This window comes from Triticum urartu, chromosome 7A (genome assembly GCF_056163025.1).
Source record: "Triticum urartu cultivar PI428250 chromosome 7A, HENAU_Tu73, whole genome shotgun sequence".
NCBI lineage: Eukaryota > Viridiplantae > Streptophyta > Magnoliopsida > Poales > Poaceae > Triticum > Triticum urartu.
The window spans coordinates 477,104,708-477,113,346 of record NC_141879.1 but is presented as its reverse complement, the minus strand read 5'-3'; the positions used below and the strand labels follow the sequence as shown (position 1 = coordinate 477,113,346).

Below are 8,639 nucleotides of genomic sequence, written 5' to 3'. Positions count from 1 at the left end.
ATGGATAAACAAAACTGCATTCCTTAATGGATTTATTAAAGAAGAGTTGTATATGATGCAACCAGAAGGTTTTATCAATCCTAAAGGTGCTAACAAAATATGCAAGCTCCAGCGATCCATCTATGGACTGGTGCAAGCATCTCGGAGTTGGAATATACGCTTTGATAAGTTGATCAAAGCATATAATTTTATACAGACTTGCGGTGAAGCATATATTTACAAGAAAGTGAGTGGGAGCACTACAGCATTTCTGATAAGTATATGTGAATGACATATTGTTGATCAAAAATAATGTAAAATTATTCAGCAAAGCATAAAGGAGTGTTTGAAAGGAGTTTTTCAAAGAAAGACCTCGGTGAAGCTGCTTACATATTGAGCATCAAGATCTATAAAGATAGATCAAGACGCTTGATAAGTTTTTTTTTCAATGAGTACGTACCTTGACAAGATTTTGAAGTAGTTCAAAATGGAACAGTCAAAGAAAGAGTTCTTGCCTGTGTTACAAGGTGTGAAATTGAGTAAGACTCAAAGCCCGACCACGGCAGAAGATAGAAAGAAAATGAAAGTCATTCCCTATGCCTCAGCCATAGGTTCTATAAAGTATGCCATGCTGTGTACCAGATCTATTGTATACCCTACACTGTTTTTGGCAAGGGAGTACAATGGTGATCTAGGAGTAGATCACTGGACAGCGGTCAAAATTATCCTTAGTGGAATAAGGATATGTTTCTCGATTATGGAGGTGACAAAAGATTCGTCGTAGAGGGTTACGTCGATGCAAGTTTTGACACTGATCCAGATGACTCTAAGTCTCAATCTAGATACATATTAAAAGTGGGAGCAAATTAACTAGAGTAGCTCCGCGCAGAGCATTATTGACATAGAAATTTGCAAAAAATACATACGGATCTGAATGAGGCAGACCCGTTGACTAAACTTCCCTCACAAGCAAAACATGATCACACCTTAGTACTCTTTGGGTATTGATCACATAGCAATGTGAACTAGATTATTGACTCTAATAAACCATTTGGATGTTGGTCACATGACGATGTGAACTATGGGTGTTAATCACATGGTGATGTGAACTATTGATGTTAAATCACATGGCGATGTGAACTAGATTATTGACTCTAGTGCAAGTGGAGACTGAAGGAAATATGCCCTAGAGGCAATAATAAAGTTATTATTTATCTCCTTATTTCATGATAAATGTTTATTATTCATGCTAGAATTGTATTAACCGGAAACATAATACATGTGTGAATACATAGACAAACAGAGTGTCACTAGTATGCCTCTACTTGACTAGCTCGTTGATCAAAGATGATTAAGTTTCCTAACCATAGACATGAGTTGTGATTTGATTAACGGGATCACATCATTAGGAGAATGATGTGATTGACTTGACCCATTCCGTTAGCTTAGCACTTGATCGTTTAGTTTGTTGCTATTGCTTTCTTCATGACTTATACATGTTCCTATGACTATGAGATTATGCAACTCCCGTTTACCGGAGGAACACTTTGTGTGCCACCAAACGTCGCAACGTAACTGGGTGATTATAAAGGTGCTCTACAGGTGTCTCCGAAGGTACTTGTTGGGTTGGCGTATTTCGAGATTAGGATTTGTCACTCCGATTGTCGGAGAGATATCTCTGGGCCCACTCGGTAATGCACATCACTATAAGCCTTGCAAGCATTGCAACTAATGAGTTAGTTGCGTGATGATGTATTACATAACGAGTAAAGAGACTTGCCGATAACGAGATTGAACTAGGTATTGAGATACCGACGATCGAATCTCGGGCAAGTAACATACCGATGACAAAGGGAACAACATATGTTGTTATGCGGTCTGACCGATAAACATCTTCGTAGAATATGTAGGAGCCAATATGGGCATCCAAGTCCTGCTATTGGTTATTGACCAGAGAGGTGTCTTGGTCATGTCTACATAGTTCTCGAACCCGTAGGGTCCGCACGCTTAACGTTCGTTGACGATATAGTATTATATGAGTTATGTATGTTGGTGACCGAATATTGTTCGGAGTCCCGGATGAGATCACGGACATGACGAGGAGCTCCGGAATGGTCCGGAGGTAAAGATTCATATATTGGATGATATGGTTTGGCCAAGGGGTCAGGCCCATGGGCTATAAGTCGGTGCAAAAGGAGTTTTGCGGAGGCCAGGGGGCCAAACGCCGGAGATCCTGGCGTCTGGCCCTGGGCCAGACGCCGAGGCCCATGGCGTCTGGGCCAGACGCCAAGGATTGTGGCGTTTGGTCCTGGAGTCCGAGTGGGACTCTTGCCTTTCAGGCAAAACTGACTTTGAGGAGGCTTTTGCTCCAAGTTTCGACCCGAGGGCTCAACATATAAATAGAGGGGCAGGGCAAGCACCAAAGACACATCAAGAAACACCAAGCCGTGTGCCGGCAACCCCATCCCCTCTAGTTTATCCTCCGTCATAGTTTTCGTAGTGCTTAGGCGAAGCCTTGCGAAGATTGTTCTTCACCAACACCGTCACCACACCATCATGCTGCCGGAACTCATCTACTACTTCGCCCCTCTTGTTGGATCAAGAAGGCGAGGATGTCACCGAGCCGAACGTGTGCAGAACTCGAAGGTGTCGTGCTTTCGGTACTTGAATCGGTCGGATCGTAAAGACGTATGACTACATCAACCGCGTTGATATAACGCTTCCGCGAACTGTCTATGAGGGTACGTAGACAACACTCTCCCCTCTCATTGCTATGCATCACCATGATCTTGCGTGTGCGTAGGATTTTTTTTAAAATTACTATGTTTTCCAATAGAACTGATTGTTGGCCTTGTAGCGTAGGAGTAAATCTGATCGCACTCTGAGAAAAAATGGTTCAGAACCGCGGTTTCCTCCTTAGATGGCGTTGGTATTCATAAGGAAGGTGTTCACTACCGTGTCATTTTCATCTGACGGATCGAAATGATCTCTAAAAGAGGATCATTCATCAATTAAAATCGGTGTTGTGCTTTTGGTAATCTAAGACACTGCGGCTATTGCTCCACGGTAATTAGTAAAAAAATAAACAGGGCTTTGTATGATAATAGGTGGCTCGACTTTACATTTTTAATCAGATTATTTCTGAATTGTTGCATGTAAAATGAAATTCTGTCAAATAATTAAGATGCAAAGCACTGTTTGTATGCACGTAATATGATCAAATGTTTCCATCACATAGTATATCTGAGAACATCTGAAGCTGGAGGTTTTGGACGTGTTTTACATGGGTAATTAGAAAACAAAACTTCCCCATCCCACGGCAAATTGATTGGCTTTTATTTTGTCACCCTAATCAAGATAAATTCTCTTCAACACAAGATAAACTGACTCGCATGCATAGCATATTATTCCGTCGAATAAAAGTTTAATTCTATGGGAGTGGAGGGAGGGTAGCTAAAGGAGGTGTTGCCATTGCCACAACGTTTGCACATCTTTGGCAATCTAAATTGCAATAATAGAGCTCGATGTGGCACGAATCAGGCTTTGCAAGGCAGCAGAAGGCCTTAGTCTTTTTTCTGTAGACGCACAGCCCGCCTGATAAACTGATCTTACGATTATTCATGCCGTCAATGATAGGCCTATGGAAAAACAGACAGACAATTACATTAGTATTACTAGCAAAAGATCTCGTGTGTTGCAACAGGAGAGAAAACATAACACACGTTCTTAACTCAACAACCATCACTCAAGACCACAATAGGTCCATTTCCTTTATTTTTACGAGACATCATATTTGTGTTGCCGCTTATCCTTCTTCCCACCCTCGCCGGTGATGGTCTCGGTGTTCACATAAAACAACAAAAAACGTGTGTCTCGGCGTCTCTCTCTCCCTCTCTCTCTCGCTCGCTTTCTCTCACTCTCGCGATGAGAAATCTATTGTTTTTCCCTGCGACATTTTTCAGAGGTATGCATGTGTAGTTATCGATATTTATTTGCAATCCAGATCGCCGCCGGTATGAAAAAAACGAATCTTGCGCTATAAATTATAAGTTTGCTTCCATAACAATATTTAAAAAATATTTAACAGATAAAATTAACGTCATATTTAGATTCCACACATTTTTCTAATAAAATTTCATATATAATATGTTAAAATCGAAGTTACGGTTTAAAAGATACAGATAATTTAAAAAATCATTTGGTTTGACTCAAATATATTCCAAAATAATATTTAAAAATACTTAACAGGTAAAAACAATCTCATATTCATATTCTACATATTTTTCTAACCAAATTTCATATAAAACATGTTCAAATCGGAGTTATGGTTTAAAAAATATTGATGATTTTAAAAAGCATTTGTTTGACTTAAATATGATCCGCGGATGAATTATCTAAAACATCAGGGGGGGTTCGAAAAATGTAAAATAACGATTCGGGTGTGACTTAAATCCGGACGGCAGGTTGATTTCAAGAAAAAACAGGGACTGTTGTGTAAAATACAAAAATAATGATTCATTTTACTTAAAATAGGACTGCGGGTTGAATTCTTTGAAATAGAGGAACTTTTCAATGAAGAACGGTGGAGAGTCTGCGGAAGCGGCGGCGGCAATTTTTGAGGATTGTTTTTTCATGGCCTGTGATTTTCCACAAACCAGTTTTGAACATTGTAATAGAGAAGCGAACAAAATAGTTCATGAGCTTGCTAGATTAGCAAAATGTTCCATGACTAGGAATTGGATAGAGGAGCCCATGGAAAATCTTGTAACTCTTCTGTTAGACGATGTAACTATTATTTCTAATTAATAAAGTTCAAGCTGTTTTTCAAAAAAAAAGAGGTAAAGATAAAGAAAAGATTTCGAATTGATTAACAAGAAGCGCCAGATGGCACATGAATGGAAAATAGGCAGTTGTCAAGCTACTTCCAGCAGAAATAAAACATTAAATTTAAATTATTACATGTATATATAACCTGTAAGTACACATATATGTTGTAAAGATAGATTATCGGAGGTGAAGACGCCCTTTCGTATTCATGGCTTACCTTGTGTGGTACTAGTAGCAATGCATGCGAGAAGAAGTAGAGACAGCAGGAGTGGCGCACGGATTGAGGTCGTGTACCTGGCCATCTAGATATTGTGATGCGACAGATTGACAAAGAGAAAAAAGAATACGTGTTCTAAGCAAAACTACAAAATGATTTATCCATGCACACATGTATATAATCTTGTATATATAGAAGAACCAGAGAGATATCTGGGATCACATCCCCCTGCAAAAAGATTAGCAATAACTGGTATAATAATCACGTCCGGGCCGGATTTCAAGTTAATATTAGCTTGATTATCACCTTCTAATTATACTAGACGATTTCCCGCGCGTTGCGGCGGGAAAACATGCATAAATTGTTGTACTTTATTACTTTGGTATATTGAATCATCAAAGTTTGCAATTTACTTATTTCAAGGAAGATTTTATAAGGAATTGTAAGTATTTTTCTATGAGATGAACTTGACTAATTTTCACATAGATAAATACAACATTCGTCAAAAGAGTACAATGATTGGCACCAAACAAAGGGTAGTTGGTAAACAGTGAAAAAATGCAACCAAATTTGTGTTTGTATTTGATATTAATTTCCAGGTGACAAGGCTTTGTTCATTCATCGTCAATTTTGAATCTAGATAATGGAATACATTGAACTTGTACATCCATGTTAGATGAAAGTGGTAGATAATCAATTTATATTCAAGAGCACATGTCATAGAAAGATATGAATAATGTGAGGCAAACTCAGCTGTCGACCCCAAGCATCTAATCTATCATTAGAGTTGGGTCTCAATTGAAGTTGAAATTGCTCTGATAGATTTAAGGTTGAGTCCTGAGAACTGGACCAATTCCTGAAAGCCCTAAGCCATGCTCCAAATAGTATATCGCATAACACCATATGAAAAAGGATGATGATCTATAATAAACAAAAAGAGTAGACGTCAGAGTTGTATAAAAAGTCGTAGTTATAAGGTAAACCACAATTATGAGCGCTTCCTATCCTGAGCCCAAAGCTATTAATAAGAAAATGTGGATGCTGAAATAATTTTACCAGTGGTGTCGGGAATTTAATGGTAAAATTATTTTATACAAAAAGGCACGCCAAGAAAAAAAATGATGTGCTATAAATGATCTTGTACAAATCAAGTTGTGTTAGTAAAACAAAGAGGATAAGAACCAACATTTCTTTTGTTGGATTTTTATTATATATTACCAAAAAAATCTTTTTAAATGGGAAAAGTAGCAACGCTCCTCTTGATCTTGATGGCCACATTATTATGCCTGACATTCATGATTAAGAGCAATAATGGACACTTAATTATACCTGAAGAGCCATTGCTACAAATCATCACCATTAATCATTTGTCGAAAATTGCAAAAGGTACCTGAGAAAGAACTAAAGACCTACTATGGTGAAGTGGTGATTACAACTGGATTAAAATCAAACAGATTTGTTGCCTCTGAATCTTAATAAACATGTTCAAATTTGATTTGCTACCTCTGTAATCTTAATAAACGTGTTCACATTTGGTAGCGCAGGACCCGATTGAAACTCCCAAGAAGCAATGTAGTGCATGCAGATGCTGCACAAAGATGGAAATTGTAAAAAGGTTTGGGGATATAGCATGAAATAAATTAATACTCCTTTACAGAGGGAGTACAACATAAACTTAGTCTAGAGTGTATATCTGGACTTCTCATTGGCTGAAACCTAAATGTCGCCGAACAGCAGCATCAACCATTATTTCTGAACTTCTGCAAGAATGAACCTAGAACTAAACTAATCAATCATGATGCATTCCAAGCAAATAACTGAGCAAGCAAATAACCAAGCAGAACTGCTGCATCGAATCAATAGCCGAGAAAAACAGCTTACATACTACCTCGGTCGCCGCGGTCGGCGTGGCGGTATTCCTGATGAAGAGAACTAAATAAGCATGGCAGAGGGCAAGCACAGCCCAACTGCAAAGGGCCCCTCTTCATCTCCCAGCATACGCCACGCCGCCAGGCTCGCCGAGTTCCACACCAAAGCAAAGAGAGGAGGGGTCGAGGGGATGTAGGACGGGTGGCAGCAAGATCCTTGGTGGCGCTGAGACGGTGTGGAGTGGTCACGGAGGGTAGCGGCGGACGGGTGAAGCCGATGCGGACAATCGGAACTAGCCAGTCAGACAAAGCCAACACAGGGCACTAGGAAGGCACTGGCTGCCGGTGACGCGCTGAGGGCATGCGACGGCACCGTCCAGGCGCGGCATTGTGGCAGGACACAACCATCTCGGGTGCAGCAGGGAGGCACCACGGGCGTCCTGCGGCGCCGTCCAGGTACACGTCATGGCCGAGCTAAAGCGGGGAGCCATGGAGGCGCTGTGGGCGTCGGTCGATGCCGTCCAGGCGCGGCGTTGTGGTTGCGCAAAGCTGAAGCGAGGCACCATGAAGGTGATGCGGATGTGCGTGTGTGCGTCTGTGGTGTCCATCGCAGCATCGAGCTCCATCTCAGGATGATGATGAGGTTGTGCACATCTGAGCTTGATTCCGGCGGATAAGCGAATGAGAAGCGTAGATCAAACATCCTATTATATGCATCTGGCGGACTCTTTGACTACCCAGTCTGATATGGAAGATCGAAGAGCAAACGACCAAGGGATGGCTGATCGTTTCCCCTAAATAAAAGTAGCATTTGAAGACTAAACGACCGAGGGACTGCTGCGTACTATAAATACTAAGATTTGTTGCATGATTTGTTGAATTTTTTTTCTAAGGTGGAATGTGTGTGGCATGTGTGATGATGTGGATGGCTTGCATATTAAGATAAATAGAATAGTGAGGATGAATCTCTTAGGTATATAGGATACGTGTTTCCTTCTAATTATAGGCGTGTTTCCGTAACTGTGCCCTTGTCTTTCCAAACGACCAAATTGCGATCTGAATATTATCTGTACCGGCCGGGAATACAAGATTCCAGCCACATGCATCATTGGACTCGACATGCACCATCGATTCAAAGCGAGACATTTATTTTAAGTAGGTACTAGCAAACATGTCCGTGCGTTGCAATGAGAGAAAACAGTCCCACACGCTTTACCGACTGAACATGGTTAACGTCTTCACCCTTATGCCCCTAACAAAATAAACATGACTAATACCTCACCTTCAGGTATACATCCTCCATTTCAATATGACATCGGACCCATGCTTTCGCTTATCCACTTTATCGTCCTTGTCGCCGGCGGTCGTGGTACTAGTTGTCACTTACCAAGGTTGGCCAAGTCCAATAGCTGGATTGTTTAGCCCCCTTTTGTGTCCAGCAAGATCAAGAACGTTGAACAAAGATGCTTTTATACCCGGCCAATATAATAGGAAAAAACACTACCCTAATACATGTCTGTGTTACCATATAAATTGAGTAGTTTGTGTTAAATAGACCGTAAAACCTTAGTTGGAGTTCTCTCATGCATTATGACGGGTGTCACTTGGTTAAGCGAGGCTAGTCGTACGTGAAGACATGTTGGAAGATTCCTTTTTTTTTTCTTTCTTTCTCCTAGTTATTTCATTCCTTTGTCAGGTCTCATGTCGTTTGACATGCAGTTATTTCAACTAAACTTTTTTTTTATTTT

The 8,639-nt window shown here is 40.4% G+C and overlaps 1 long non-coding RNA gene across 2 annotated transcripts; it reads right to left on the bottom strand.

Annotated features, from left to right (window-relative positions):
• Positions 1–3,245: 3,245 nt before the first annotated feature.
• On the bottom strand, positions 3,246–7,676 carry LOC147960036 (uncharacterized). 2 transcript variants are annotated; one of them, XR_015610760.1, is made up of 3 exons: positions 6,527–7,676; positions 5,024–5,944; positions 3,246–3,617 (listed from the first exon to the last, which is right to left on the bottom strand). It is a non-coding gene; the product is annotated as an uncharacterized LOC147960036 (long non-coding RNA). The 2 variants fall into 2 exon arrangements; XR_015610761.1 differs by having other exon boundaries at positions 5,024–6,797; positions 6,912–7,676.
• Between the last annotated feature and the right edge of the window lie 963 nt (positions 7,677–8,639).